Consider the following 14,669-nt stretch of genomic DNA (forward strand, 5'->3'; position numbering starts at 1 on the left):
GCTATTAAATTCCCTCTCAGTCGCCTCTTCTCTAGACTAAAAAAGCCCAGTTCCCTCAGTCTTTCCTCATAAGTCACATGCCCCAGCCCCCCCACCATTTTTGTTGCCCTCCACTGTACTGTCTCCAATTTGTCTACATCCTTTCTGTAGTAGGGATCCAAAACTGCAGATGGGGCCTCACCAGTCCTGAACAGAGGGGAATAATCACTTCTCTTAACCTACTGGCAACACATCTACCAATGCAGCCCAGTATGCCATTAGCCTTATGGGTAATAAGAACACCTTGTTGGCTCATATTCAGCTTATTTTCCACTGTAACCCACAGGTCCTTTTCTTCAGAGCTGCTGCCCAGCCATTGATTACTACTCTCTGACCCTGATGCTCCAGCCAGTTTTCTATCCACCTTACAGTTCATTCATCCAGCCCATATTTCCTTAGCTTGCCTGCAAGAATGTTGTGGGAGACTGTATCAAAAGCCTTGCAAAAATCAAGGTACACCACATCCACTGGTCTCCCCACATCCACAGAGCCAGTCACCTCACCATAGAAAGCAATCAGGTTAGTCAGGCATGACTTGCTGAATCCAAGCTGCTATTCCTAATCATGTTCTTTAGCTGCTGCTGTCCTTGTGGGTTTGCCTTCTGGCTTTCCAAAGTCAAATGTACCTGCTGTGTGGTCACAGGTGATTGGTGCCTCCTGAGTCTGGGGGTGGGGGCACCCGCAAAACCCGGCAGTAGCATTGGCAGTGGGGATGAGGCTGGTGAGCACCCACAGAAGCTTCCACTGGCGTCAGTGTTGGGGACAGCCCTGTCAGGGGGGCCCTCTAATCGTTGGAATATGTTGTAGTAAATCCTTGCAGCACAGCTGATTTACAAACTGGCTGATAAGAGGAAGAGTCAAGGCTGTCATTGGCCATAACTAGAATGGGAAAGAGCTATTTTTAAAAAATAAGAATCCAGCATGTCTGAAAGGCCCCAGGGCCCTGCTGGCAATGGGAGCTGAAAGTACTGAAGAGGATATGAAGCTTGTGGTTTCTGCCATTCTCCAGGCTTCAGCTGAGTTACTTACCCCTTTCTTTCCCCTTGCTGTAGTGCCAACATTGTTAGCTACCTATCCTGTTCTTTTTACATGACTGGTGCAGAGAGACCCTCCCATCCTTGCATGTTTTATTCCATGTGTCTCCCCTGCTGCTTACTTCCCTTTTGTTGTCATTCTTCCAGCCAGAAATGGGCATCATACTGAAAACATCTGCTCAGTTATTTCACATCCAAGCTTAAAAAGAAAAGCAAACAGATAAACTGCAGATGCCAAATGAGCCCCTCAGCCGTCATTCATCTTCTTTACAGCACACTTCAGTGAGATGGCTTTAGGCGTCCATTGCCACTGGGGGCAGGTGATGCATAAGAGGGCCTTCCCTGCCAGAGCTGCAACACAAAAGCACAGTGCATTTCGAGCCTCTGCTTTCTATTCCAATCATGTTTCTATGCAGCACTTCCTTTTGCAGCAGGAGCAGGAAACTGCCTTCCAGTGTTCCCACACTGCATCTGGGGCTGAGGTTCAGCTCCACCAGAATGCCACTGGAGCGACGCTCCCTTGACCCTTCCCTGCTCCTCCTCCTCCTTGTGCGGTGGGGCTCTAATCTTTCCAGTCCTCTAAGAGCAGTGGGAAGGAGGAGAGATGGAGGAATATACAGAAAGGAAAGAGTGTGTGTGCGCATGGGTGAGAGAGAAGGGAGAGAGTGAGGAGAAAAGGGAAGCAAGAACCTGAAGAAGAAGGGAACTAAGCAAAGAAGTTATAGACTTGGGGGTGGGGTGGGTTTTTGCCTCCTAGAGAGTTACGAGTCTCTGACAGCACTAGAAGTAATCAATGCACAGCGGGGAGAGGGTAGTGGGAAGCTTGGAAGGATTGATCTAAAGTAGGAGTGGCCAATCTGAGGCACAGGTGGCACATGCATTGTTTGTGTGTAGCACATGGCAAATTGGAATGAGGAGAGGCAGCACAGAAGCAGTTTCGGCAGGAAGTAGAAAGCAAGGAAGGAAATCAGGCAGGGGGTGCAGGGCAGGAAGGAGAAAACAGCATCAGATCAGGTAGGGAGCACAGGGCTAGGATGAGAAAGCAGAGCAACAGATTGAACAGGGGAAAGGGATTAGAGTGGCACTTGTGGGGAAAGGGGAGTTAATTTGTGGCTCACTTGCCAAAAAGTTGCTACTACCTGATCCAGAGTATGACTGGACTATTGGAATTAAGCCCAAATAATCTGAAATTGATCAGGAAATAGGGACACACCATTTAATATGGTGACAGAATACAGACTCACTTGGCTATAAAAAGTGACTGTTTTTTGTGAGCTTTTCCCCGTCTTTACTTTCCCACTCTCCACAGCCACTCTTCCACTCAGCCACAGTCTCCTGCTTTCATTTTTGCCTTGAAAAGCCTTGCTTACTCAGTTATTTTATGTTTTATGGTTACTGCTAAGGCAGTTGCCTTAAAAAGAACAACTTCCCTCATTCCTTTGACTGCTGAGGTGGAAGCCTTAAGAAATACACATCAAGGCGCATCTACACATGCAATTAATGCACATGAATAAACTGAGGAGCAATTTCCTCCACTGTCAACTACTCCCAGGTGCACATGCAGATGTGCACCTGGGTCAGGAGCAAATTGAGCTGGGGAAGAGTTCTTCAGGCCAAGTCTGCTCCTGTCCTGCTCTGCCTCCATGCAACAGCCAGGGGGAGCTCCAGGCTCTGGACATAGCTACTTTGGTGTCAGCTGCAGCCCAGCTTGTAGCTCTGGGGGCAGCCCCAGGCTGGTAGGGGGTAGGGGCAAGCTGGGCCCAGCTCCAGGGGCAGTTCTGGGTGGTGTAGAGCTCAGGACTTAGTCCCCAGCTTCAGGTGGCAAGGAAGGAGCCATCCCAGTTTCTAGAGGTAGCCTCAGCCTGGCAGGGGGCTCCAGGGTCAGCCCTAGGACTTCAGCTAGTGGCAGGGGTCTCTAGGATGATCCCCGGGTTGGTGGCAACCTCCAGGGCAAGCCCAGGGCTGGTGGCAGACTCTGGGGTGAGCTCTGGGCTGGCAGAGGGCACAGGGGTAAGCCCCAGTCTCTGGATACCTGTGTTAAGTGGCAGAGGACCGGCCTGTGCCATGAGGCTTCTGCAGCTTCCGAGCTACGTGGCTCATCAGCAGGCAGGTATATGGCCCCTGCTGCCTGGGGGCAATTTGCACCCATATCACTGTCTACATGTGCATTTTAACACACTGATTTATTGCAGCATCAGATAGTACTTGTGTCTGACAGTACTATCCAATGGCACAGTAAATTAGTCTACACCATCCTAATTGATGCACACATGTAGATGGTGATGTTTTACTGCTCCGTAAATTAGTCTAATCTGTAGTAAAGCATATGTGTAGACACGCCCACAGTTGTGCAAGTGAACCAGAGGTGATTTCTTCAGATACTCTAAACCCTGTGGTCCTAATTTTCCTTTAAACTAGATTCCCTTAAGTGTCCTGTCACAGCAGAGTAGACTTTCTCCATTCTTCTCATCATTCAGTAACTATGAGTGTCCAGGAGGTCTAAACAGATATTCAGACCCATGATTGGTGGCATATATTAATGCACTAAGACATAATACACTTAACAGGGGGAACCATGAGAAGGTTATCATCATCCCCCTTTTTATGTCATTCAGTTGCTGTATTCCATAGGAATTAATTAATTAATTAATAAGAGCAGCATAGAGAGATTTTAATGCAAATGAGATTCAGTTCAGTATGTACAGGATGGGTGACTGTGAACTGAATTTATTTGTCTTATTTTTAAAAATCAGAGAGGGAACAAGCACATTGGTCAACAGCCCACAGGAAGAACCAGGATATGGAGAGAAATGGTTGACAAAGTATTGCTTTTCTGCTTATGGTTCCTTATTAAACCTGGAAGGAAAGAAAAAGATAACTCAGTCCACCCATTTTCCAGAGTCTAAATTACTTAACTGAATGTTTAATACCCAAAACTGTGTAGAGTTTGATGGCCTACAATAAATCTTTCTCTTCCTTTCAAAGGAAAGAAAAAAAAAAGGAATTATTTTGAGGTGTGTTTGGAATCTGTAGAATTCATCCTAGGATTAATGGAAGCTGGTGGCTTCCAAAAAAACCCCTGACATACCTTGGTTAACAGAGAGCAGAATTCTGTGACAATCCCATCCCTAACGCATTTTTTTCTTCTCTCAGAGGGAATGAGAGGAACAGAGAGACAAAGAAAGTTTTTGAAGACCTTAAGGCTAGAGACAGAAGTTACACATAAACTGGTTTAAGTGATCAGAAACTGATTTAAACCTGTAACAGAATATAACTTCAGTGCACATAAACCAGTTTCAAAATGGCTGAAACAGGTTTAAGATAAACCTGGTTGAATGTAGTATCAGACTTAACTGATTTGGGTCAAACCAGTTTATGAAACTTTTGTCCCAGACCCCCTTCCTGGTTCAAGTTAAATCAGAGTCCCCCAGCAACCCAGCATGCTTTGCAGCCCTGGGCTGGGCTCTCCTGTGCTGTCTGCAGGGCAGGAAGGAGATTGATCTAAAGTGGGTGTGCCAGATCATCCATCATACAAGTGGCCTCTAAAATTCTATTGAATCTGTGAATTCTGCTAAGTACCTTGTCACAAGGCCATGAAAAAGCAAGGAAGACAAACACGTTAATTCATATTTATGTGCATATACATGCATACCATCTGGGGAGTGGCTTGCCAGGGTGGAAGGGGTCCTCCAGACCCTTTACAATTCCAAGAAGTAGGGAAAGCTTGTGGTATATCTTGTTCAGGACAGGGCAAGTTGTGTCTGCTTCAAGTCACCATACCTTTCTCTGCTTACAAAAACTGAAATAAGTTTTTTTAGTTAAAAATTGTGATATACGTAAGTCTGAAAATGTGCATTTCCAGTGGTCATTGAAAATGATTGATCATGTAGCTTGCTGTTAAAATTTTAACTGTAGACAGACTGAACCAACTAGTATACAAAGAAACTTTTAAAACTTTGCTTGTTTTTTTAAATGTAATCCAAAAATCAGAAACACATATATCAACTGTATCTGTCTACCTGAACTATGCCACAGATAATAAGCAAGCGATACACGGAAAAAGAAAATAAAAAAGGAGGAGGGAAGAGGAAGGGGTAGAAGAAAAGAGCTTTGTACAATAAGCAGCAATCCAGCTACCAAAACATTCCAGGAGTTCCTTTCTATTTGCACCAAATTTGTTGAAGCAGTTAAGCCCCCTAAACACAACTTTCTCCACAGATGCCAGTTGCTCCATCTTACTGTATCAGGTTTTGACTTTTGGAGATGTCCTACTTTTCCAATGCAACAATATAATACTGAATATTACTAATAAGGCCTGTTGTAAGAGTGCAGTTTGGGAAGGATTCAGCTGGAGTTCCTTAGAGATATACCCAAGAATGCATATGTTTGCCAAAGGTATCAGTGGGCATGTCTACATGAGATGCTTAGGGTGCTCTGATATGCTGTGATTACAGCATGTTGGAGCAGACTTGATTAATTGAGTCTGCTGAAGTATGGCACTTATTGCACTCCAGCAGTCTTCCATGTCTCATTTACCAGCATCCACACCCTTCAAAATGGTGGTAGGGGTGCTGGAACTAAAGCTCACCAAAAAACCTTTAGTTCACGTGCCTCCACCACCATTTTGAAGTGCAGGAATGTTGATATATGAGACGCTGCAGCACTTCATAATTAGAGCAGCTCTCTGAGAGCCGCTCTAATTAAAGTGTTGCCCCCCTCCCTCCACGCCCACAACACATACATTTGCTGTAAAAAAAAATGCCACCTCTTCTTTGCAGCTTCCATATGAATTTGAAACTCATTAGTTTGAAATGGAAGGGTTTATATATCAATTGCACTTTATGTTCCATTCATAGACGCATATAAGCATGTTGGTGGCAGGTTAGTTATAAGCAGACTATCACTTGAGTAACAGTTTATAAGAACTGATAAACCATTTATTGAAACTTCCATTAATCCTTTATTAAGTGTTTAGAATGGATTCTCAGTCCCCACTGATGAAGTGGTTTATATACCCACTCAAGACTGCTATGAGAAGTATGAGACTATTCACATGCCAACATGTTCAGTTTCTGCTAGATTAAAAGAGGAAGAAATCTTCTTTGTTTCTCTTAAAAGAAACACATTAAAAGAGTGTGCTCTGAGGGCTACCTAGGCTGCCAAAGACTGCTGAGCACAGTAGAGTGCCTGGGCCTCCCCTGATTGGCTGCTGGGCATGGGCAAGCATGCCTCCAAACATCTGCCATGACACCATGGACTGTTCTCTGGCGCCCTACCCTGAGGCTTATAGAAGATCCACAGAGTGAGTGCCCTCCCTTGTGTATTGCCTGTGCCTCCATGTTCCAGCCTGCCTATACCCTGCCATGCCACCCTTGCATGTGCCCAAGCATGGAGGCCCAGGAGCTGTGGCATGTCCTGCTTGTTGGCCTTTGTGACTCTTGCTAGAAGCTGTGGGACATCGTATTTGTCCATCTGGACATGATGTGGTAGGTGGTTGCCATGGAATGCAGCTTCCTGTCTCAGAGTCAGCAGCTGGATGTCCTACATGGGGCCACTTACCATGCCCTGCACCTACAAGCATCCTGGACTCGGCCACCGGCTTCCATGTGGCTGACAAGGGCAAGGCCACCCAGGACACCATGGATGCTATGGTGCTCCGGCACAACCTCTGAACCATCGAGCACAAGTTCTGGACCTACACCACCAGCAGCAACAGATGGGAATGGATAGTCTTGGACACATGTGAACAGTGGGTCCAGACCTTCCACATGCACCAGGTCAACTTCATGAACATTGTCACCCATCTGGACCCCCACATCCTGCAACCATCCCTCACTCCAGAGAAGCAGGTGTCCATCACCATCATGAAATTGGCCACCCCAGGCAGTCTCTGCTATGTCACCAATCAGTTCAGCATGGGCAAAGCCATGGCTGGAGATGTCATCCAGGAGGTGTGCCTGATCATTCAGAAAGTCCTGGCCAAATGTTTCAGCTGCCTCATCAACCCACAGGCAGGGCTATCCCTAAGGGGGGGCAAATCAGGGTGATCGCCCCAAACCCTGCACTTTGTGGGGCTCCACGGAGCTGGGTAGAGTGGCTGCTAGGACTCTGCTCTGCCACCAGCTTCATGTCCAGCCATTTGGAACTCCCTCCTCCCTCTGCTGAATCCAGCGTGTCCAGCTGCTCGGCACTCCCACTCCCACCACCAAATCTGCTGCTGGCTTCCTTGCACTGGGGGGGTTGTGCCCTGCATAGGCTGATTTGCCCTGGGCCCCACACCCTGCTTGGGTTGTCTCTGCCCTCAGCAGGTGGTTGCCAGCTTCTGCCAAATGGGTTGTGATACACAGCCAAGCCCTCAGATTCCACCAAATTTGCACTGAACACCCAGGATTGCTACTTAACACATGTTAAAAAGTCTTCTACACAACTCCAGAGAGAGATAGATGCATATTTTTTCATAGATTCATAGATTCATAGATGTTAGGGTCAGAAAGAACCTCAATAGATCATGAAGTCCAACCCCCTGCATAAGCAGGAAAGTGTGCTGGGTTCAGATGACATCCAACCTCCTCCTGAAGAGGAGGGGAGAGCACCACCTCCCTTGGGAGCCCATTCCAGATTTTGGCCACTCTAACTGTGAAGAAATTCTTCCTAATGTCCAGTATAAATCTGCTCTCTGCTAGCTTATGGCCATTATTTCTTGTAACCCCCAGGGGTGCCTTGGTGAGTAGAGCCTCACCTATACCCTTTCTGTGCCCCCATGATGAATTTATAAGCAGCTACAAGGTTGCCTCTCAACCTTCTCTTGCAGAGGCTGAAGAGGTCCAGGTGCCCTAGTCTCTCCTTGTAGGGCTTGGCCTGCAAGCCCTTAACCACTTAGTGGCCCTTCTCTGGACCCTCTTCAGGTTATCCACATCTCTCTTGAAGTGTGGTGCCCAAAACTGGACGCAGTATCCCACTGAGGTCTGACCAGCACCCAATAGAGGGGAAGTATCACCTCCTTGGTTCTGTTTGTCATGCATCTGCTGATGCATGATAAAGTGCAGTTAGCTTTGCTGATGACTTCATCACACTGACGACTCATGTTCATCTTGGAGTCCACTAGGACTCCGAGATCCCTTTCAGCTTGTGTGCTGCCGAGTAGGTCATTTCCTAGGCAGTAGGTGTGCTGGACATTTTTCCTCTCTAGGTGCAGCACTTTGCATTTCTCCTTGTTAAATTGCATTCTATTGTTTTCTGCCCATTTGTCCAACCTGTCCAGGTCTGCCTATAGTTGTTCCCTGCCCTCCGGTGTGCCCACTTCTCCCCACAGTTTTGTATCATCCACAAACTTGGACAGAGTACACTTCACTCCCTCATCCAAGTCACTGATGAATACATTGAAGAGTATGAATTTGAAAGAGCCACCTGGATACCACATGAAGAATTGCTGCAGTGCAGAAGGAAAACTTACTCTATTCTCACACCGCTGGTTATGACATATCATCCCTCCCTCAAACCTATATGTAAAATCCTCAAACAATTGCAACCCTTACTAGAAGGAGTCCCAACTCCTAAAGAGATTTTCCCAGATCTACCCATCCTAGCCTTTAAACAAGCACTGAACCTCTCTAACTTCATCACCAGAAGCAAACTTCCTACAGCCGAAAACACACCAAATGGATCCAGGCCATGCTATGAAAAGAAATGCAAAACCTACTAACATATCTCCACCACCCCCAAAATTACCACCCCAGCATTCCTGGATCTTACACCTGCACCTCCATGGCATATATCTCATACAATGTACCAAATGCCCTGATGGAAAATAAGTAGGAGAGACCAAACAACAACCGCTCACAGGAATGAATGCACACCAGAAATCTATTAAAGACCAGAATACCCAACTACCGGTGGGGTCACATTTCTCACAAGAAAACCACTCTCTCTCCAATCTCTCAGTATTAATCCTCAAAGGGAATTCACAAAACCCTTTTCACAGACAAACCTATAAACTTCACTTCATCAACCTCCTGGATGCAAAAAATCATGGACTAAGCATAGAAGAAATACAAAAATCTAGAACTCTTGGTTCCAAAATGATACCTTTTATTAGACCACTGGAAAATCACAAGGAAATTCTCTTATTCTGCAATCTTTCAGGCTCAAAGGCCTTTCATCAGGCTCTGGGAAATGTATAGGTGGTAAAAAGTCCCCATAGGTAGGAAATAAATTTCATTTTTGCACAGAGGGAGCTGGAGATGGAAAGCTGTTCCTCTGGGTCCAACTTTTTTTGTGATTTCCCAGTTGGTCTAATAAAAGGAACCAAGAGTTCTTCATTTTTGTATTGTTTCTTGTCTCAGACCAACATGGCTACCGAGTACATCCCTGAAACATGGAAGATGCTGAATTTTAGCTGATTTCGGATTTTAAACTTGACTTCAGAACAGCAAGAAAGATTTCTTACCTTCCTGCCTGCCATCTGACACATCCAGGGAAGGAATTTTACCTAATCTACATACCAAAGAGCAACTCAGCACAGCTCTCAAAGATATAGCTACTAAGTACATCCCTGGACTAAACATAGACATTGGATTTATGACACACTATAAGCTGCCTGACATCTGACTCCCTAGGTAATTCTTCCCTTTTCCCTGCTACATTCATTCTTCTTTCCTCCCCTCCCAGCCTGCTTCTCATCCACTGGCTCCTCAATTTACATCATCACTGACTGCTCTTCTTCTTTGTGGACTTTATATCTTCCAGGAAGAGCACATACCAACTGCAGATGCTTCCCCAGCCTGACCAAGTGGTTTTAAGCCCAAAAACTGGCTAATATAAATGTTTCTAACTATTTAGTTGGTCTAATAAAAGATATTGTGCGCGCGCGCGCGCACACACACACACACACACACACACACACACACACATCCTCCCCCCCACAGACAGCCCTCCGCCCCGCCCCCCCCCGGCAACTGCCCGTGGCTCAGTCTTACCTCCCCCCACCCCCATTACACTTACATGCAAGAAGTTGCTGCCCAGCCTTCCTGAACAGCCCCACAGATTCAGGGGGCTGGGCTGGGCTGGGCCCATCAGGGAGCAGGTGAGGCTCTCCCAGCCCAGCTCGGCCCCCTCCCCTGCAGGCACGATTCAACCCACCCGCAGGTGCAGAAGGGCTCTTCAGGCAAGACCCCAGCCCTTCCCCACCTTCTCCAGCCCCATTGGTGGAGAAGGGGTCCTGCTTCCAGCTGCCAGGGAAGCAAATGTGAAAGCCAAAAATGGGTGTGGAGTTTAAAACTGCAGCTTTCCCATCCCTGCTGGGGAGGATGCCAGCCCTATAGAGGCCCTTGGCTGCAGGGCCCCCTGCAGCCACGGGTTTTGCAAGCATTGACGGGCCAGCTCTGCCTGTGTCTTCTGCAACTCCCAGCTCCCCAAGCTGATGGAGTGAGTGCTACTCTCCTGAAGTCCTTAATTTCACCATTGGCACTGTGGTCTTCCCTCCCCTCATCATCGGGGACCCAGATTTGCCCCTCCTGCCCTGGTTCATGAGGCCCTACACAGGACAGCTGGACCAGTGAAAGGAACACTTCAACTACAGCACAGGCAGGTGCCACATGCCTATTGAGAGCGCTTTTGGCCACCTCAAGACATACTGGCAGGCTTTGAGTTGAAGTCACTGCATATGTCCTGTACAATATATGTGAGACCAGCTGCAAGGCCTTCTGTGAAGCCTGGGCAGAGGAGGCATGACACACAGATCAGGCGAGGCACACTATGTGTGTGTGGCACAGGGATGAGTGTGAGCACCACATTGATGTTGTGTTACGAGTGGGCAGGGAGGCTGAGTCTGTGAAATCTTGACTGACTCCCTCCTTGTCTTTGAGGACTGGGAGCACATCCTGGATGAGTAGACTGGAGGGGTTCAAGTCCACAAATGCCTGTGCCCTGGCACCAGATGATGCATTTCCTGCCTTGGGCTCCTTTGGTTCTGTGTCCCAGGTAGTGCCGCCCACAATCCTGGCTGTCTGGACACCGGCAAACCGGCAAAACTTTGGAGGGGTATGGGAGCACGAGCAGGGAAGGTTTGTGTAACCTGGGTGCACCCAGGTATGTGCTCCTCTCTCCAAATAGAAGGGATGGTTAGCTAGGTGGGAGTGCTGTGAGAGGGATCTGCAAATGCAAACTGGTTCCTTCTGTTCCCTATAGAGTCAGGCCAGCACAAGGAATGCTTAACTATGTACAGATTTATTAATATATACAACATTTAAATAAATTGATAATGAGAAACATATATACACACATATAATTGCCATATAAAGTTATATCCTGAAAATGAAGGCTGAAAGATTACATCACCTCAAGAAGCATAGAACAATGCTTGGGTAAGCAGTTGAACTGAAACGGGTAAGCACAGGTAAGCATCAGGGAAGGGGTCCCAGAAGAGCCCCAGTAAGAGTCATATACTCTACACTCTATTAAACTACCAATATACAATTATAAAAGTACACAAAATATAAGATGCAGTGTTACAAAATATGAGGCACTCTCTCACAAAATATAAGGCGCAACTTCAACAAGTTAAACTTAATTCTATAATTTCCCCAAGGTCCTGGGGCATTGGCTGCTCGCCAGCACCCACTGGGAGGGGAGGGGGAAATCCCCAGTGCTCTTCAAGCCTATTGTGTCCCCAAGGGATGACTCTGAAAGAAAACCCAGATCCGGGGAGCCCTTTTCCTGCTTAGACTTCCCCTCCAGTAGGCAGCCTCATAAACTGGGTTCACTCTCTTCTCTCCTGAGGGAAACCCTTTTCCTGGATAACTCATGACTTCAGGATCCAGAGTGAGTAGTACTTGACCCCTCAGTTGCATGGCTCCTTGCTTGCAGGAGCCTCCAGGCCCTTTGACTCCAGGGCCTTCTGGGCTGCTTGCCTGCTTGGAGCCCTGAGCACAGTCATGTGCTCCTGGGGGCTTTGCCTTCTGCTCAGGGTTCGGGGCCTGAGCTGCTTAGCACGGCCCCAGGGCCCGGGTCAGCTCAGGGACCCGCCATGTAGCATTGTTTGCACTGGGCTGCTGGCTCTGTTCCAAGGGGCCAAGACCTGAACAGCTAGCTACCAGGGCTCCCAAGGTCCCGATCCCTCCTGGACTGCTCTGTGCCACGGTGTCAGCACTGACTGCCTGGCCCTGTGCCAGAGGTTGCAGACCCAAGCCACCTTGAGCAGCTCCCAGCACGCTGCTCCATGCACTGGCTTGTCCACCGCGTTCCTGACCATATGCCAGGGGATGCAAACCTGAGCTGCCTCAAGAGGCTCCCAGGGTCCTGCTCTGTGCACTGGCCTGTGCACTGCATTCCTGACCAAACGTCCTTCCTGGACCCTCTGTGCAGCAGTGCCTGCATTGATGCTAAATTCCTCAGCGGTGGGCTGGGGATGCTCCCTTCCGGGGAAGAGGTCTTTGGAGCAACAGCTCTGCCAGCTCATCTTTTTGCCCGTCCTCTTCTCCATCCCTTGATGCAGCCACCTGTGTGCTGGGCACACTGCTCTTTTAGACCCTTCTAGGGCTCAACCCCCAAATTGCAAGTGGACCAGACAGGTTAAAGCAAGGTTCATGCTTCAACCAGGTTCAGGTTCTCTGCCTTGCCTCAGGTAGGGGTGAGGTAAGGTCCTCCCTAGCAATTGCCCGATTGCTGTCTGCTTGATGGGGATGCAGGGTGGAGGCAGGAGTAGGAGGTGGCTACAGGGTGAAGGGAGAAAAGGCCATGGGATGGGAGGCATCACCACAGCAGGGGCCGTGGACTCCTGGTGCTCTCTCACTGGGCTCCCAGCCCCTTGCCCCCTGTCCTTGGGGCTAGTGTCCTTCTGTGAGGACCCTGAACCTACAACCCTTTGCCACACCTGGTGCCCACCTCATGTCGCAAGACCAAGTCCAGGGGCTGCCCTTCCCTGATGTGTTGGCTACAAAGGACCATCTCACAGGATCATAAAATGCAAAAGTCAGACCATACACCTTGGTGCTGATCCTCTCAAACACACACATTCATGTACGCACACACACTCACAGTAGCTAGCTCTGAACACTGAGCACTGGTATCAAGATATACCTGTCCCCAAGTGCTGGAGTCTGTTGTCGTTGGCCAGTCGAAGCTTCTTTCAATGTGATATTGCTTCAGAAGGGGGATGCCGGCTGGTCCTTCTGGCTGGACAGGCAGGGTGCTGGTCAGGTCAAAGAGGGTGCCATTGGGCATTTTTTGCTACCTTTTATCCCTCTCTGGCAGATTTTGGTGACTCCCCAATTCTCAGGCTTACCCAATCCAGGGGTTGTTGACCTTGAGGGACGTCCCTCTTGGTAGCTGCTGGATGGCAGCTGTCAGTCCCAGGGGTCAGGTCCACAGGTGTGTGCAGTCTCAGGAGTCTGTTGATGAATTTTTATTGATTCACTGCTATGATGAATAGAGCTCTAGAAGTGGTTGATCAGGGAGTATTTCAGCCCCAAGGGTCTGTTTCCAGTGTTGATTAGTTCAAAAGGGGCTTCCGTACCTTTAACATGAAGTTTCAGGGGGTTCCTGGGACTGTATTGATTCTTTCCTCTTTTTGGTCTGTAGTTTTGTAAGTGTTAATTGCTGCTCATTAACTTGTTTATCCAGACTCTTATCCATCCAGGGACTCTTCCCTTGGGTGACAGGAATAGCAGTTCCATGGGGAAGATCTGAAGGTGGCTGAGGAGGGACACTCCATACTGTGCCCTGACTGGGACATGCTGGGGGGCAACAGGTGCTGGGACAGGAGATGTGGTGTATGGGAGCTGCTGACCTGTGGTCTGAAGAGGCAGAAAGACATCTGGTGGGGCCATCAGCAGCAGAGGGTGAAGGGAGTTGGACCAGGTTGTCTGAGACCTGAAGGCCTGCTTCCAGGCCCAACTTGCTACCCCTGACCACAGGTGGTTGCCTAATATGTGCAGGCACCCCAAGCTGTTCCATACCACTCCCCAAGGGGTGCAGGGGCACTCAGAATGGGAAGAAGAGTGCAGCCCAGAGGTCTATCAGGCCAGGCCATCACTGGAACAGTGTTTGGCACCACAGCCTACTGCCCCGGCTGATCCACTTCGCAGCCCTGTGGTTTAGGGCAGAGTTCTTTGGCTCCCTGCAGCCTCCCTTCCTGGGCAGATTCCCACTGTGGAGGAATTGTGCACCCTTGATGGGGGCAGGCTGCCTCTGGGCTCATGTCATGCAGTCAGCTGTTTGGGCCGACTGCATGACATGAGCCCCAAGCATGAACTCAGGCCATGGGTCCAGAGTCCTTGATGGGTGAGACTGAAACCTGGGGGTGAGGGGCCAAGGGTCCCGTGTGGAAGAGCTGGGAGTTTCATAGTTTTTAGGGTCAGAAGGGACCTGAGTAGGTCATCTAGTCCAACCCCTGCCATAGCAGCAAAGAGTACTGGGGTCAAACGACCCCAGCAAGGTGTTCATTTAACCTCCTCTTAAAGACCCCCAGGGTAGGAGCCAGCACCACTTCTCTTGGAAGTTAACCAGATCCTAGCCCCCCTGACAGTGAAGTAGTGCCTCCTGATGTCTGGTCTGAATCTACCCTCTGCCGGCTTGTGACCGTTATTCCTGGTCACTCCT

The sequence above is a fragment of the Crocodylus porosus genome, unplaced genomic scaffold, assembly GCF_001723895.1.
Source record: "Crocodylus porosus isolate Cpor-Errol unplaced genomic scaffold, CroPor_comp1, whole genome shotgun sequence".
NCBI lineage: Eukaryota > Metazoa > Chordata > Crocodylia > Crocodylidae > Crocodylus > Crocodylus porosus.